Below are 1706 nucleotides of genomic sequence, written 5' to 3' on the forward strand. Positions count from 1 at the left end.
CGAAACTAGCGCTTTGTCAGACTGTCCCTAAATTTTGCTGCAGGGTATTTCTGCCAGATTTGACCTAGGCCGCAAAGACTTTAAATTTGTCAAAAATAAATAAGTAAACAAGAAATTTCACCATCGCTGTAGTACATTGCTCGCATAAACTTTTAAATCCTTGAAAACAAATGAAAAGTACATATGCTAAAATAACGGCAATTAGAATTTATTACCAACGGAAGACGTACACGCCCACGCATAGTTGCCACGCTATTGTGCCTTGGCGCACATATGCGCCAATCTATATTTATATATGACATTTAAGTATCCATTTATAAATATATTCATATGTACTTGTTTTTTATCGCCGGCTTCGCTCAGTGTATGAAATTCGTCCGTGTTACATTAGAAGTAATTTATTTCAACAAAACTCAACATATTTAAACTCAGCTAAATACGTAGTAGATTTTAACATTTTTCTATTTTTTTAACTCCCTTCAAAATATTTTCGATCCGGAAATTTCTTAAAGCTCTTTTCTCTGACACCCGTATAGTGGTACATATTTCAGTTACCTAATTCCCTCAAGCCAAGTTGAATTTGAACTTTTTTAATAGGAGGCCACTTTCCCACATGTAGTTAGAAATAAAAACTTCTCAAAATCAGAAAGTTTTTTTATTAAATTTTCAAAAATATTTTAATTTAAAATATTAAATAATTTGAATTAAATTTATTATTTCAAACCTCAAAATACTCTAAATGTGTAAACAGGAGATTGCTCATTACATACGTTTTCGTTTGACACCCATATTTTAATATTTATTTCATTTAATAAAATAAAATTAAATTAAATTCGGCTTTTCAAACGGCTGGCAACCCAATTCAAAATATTTTCATACTAAAATCTTTTTAAACCCCTTTCGCCTGACACCCATATTGTGATATATATTTCAATTAACTAAATCCCCTCATTCAACCAGAATTTTACTTTTTAAACAGGTGGCAACCCTCATAAATTTAGTTTAAAAATTAAACCTTTTCAATTTTATTTCGGTCGATAGCCGTAAAAAGAATTCCCTTAACTTTTTAAATAATTTGAACTTAAGTTTTTAAACAGGTGGCAAGCCTCTTTAAAATAAATCCATACTTCAAACTTCATAAACTAAACCTTTTTCGTCTGACATCCATATTGTGATACATATTCCAATTGACTTATTCCAAACTTGAATTATACTTTTTAAACAGTTGGCAACCCTCCTAAATGTGGCTTAGAAATTAAACCTTTTCAAAACCATTTCGCTTGATAGCCATATTATAATAATTCATTCAACCTATTATTAAATAATCTGAACTTAACTTTTTGAACAGGTGGCAAGAGCTTCAAAGTGATTTTAATCTGCAACCCTCTTTAACGTATTTCGTCCGACCTCCTACATGTAGTTTAAAAATCAAGCCTATTCAAACCATTTCGATTGGTACCTACATATGTATGTATATTGTGGTAATTCATTTAAAACACTTCAATTTAATTTTTAACAGGTGACAACTCTTTGCTTGTTCTTTTCTCCGAGGTGAAAACGTAGAAATACGTGTTTCCACAATCGGACCACACCAACATAGAGTCTCCCGATGTCTAGCTTTAAGCAAGTTTTTTAATTGATTTTAATTTTTCAAAGAGGTGGAAACGTTGTTAAAAATATTGTGCAAATTGAGCTTTCTTAAATCT

The sequence above is a fragment of the Rhagoletis pomonella genome, unplaced genomic scaffold (assembly GCF_013731165.1).
Source record: "Rhagoletis pomonella isolate Grant_MI unplaced genomic scaffold, Rhpom_1.0 Rhpom_scaffold_00006, whole genome shotgun sequence".
Taxonomy (NCBI): domain Eukaryota; kingdom Metazoa; phylum Arthropoda; class Insecta; order Diptera; family Tephritidae; genus Rhagoletis; species Rhagoletis pomonella.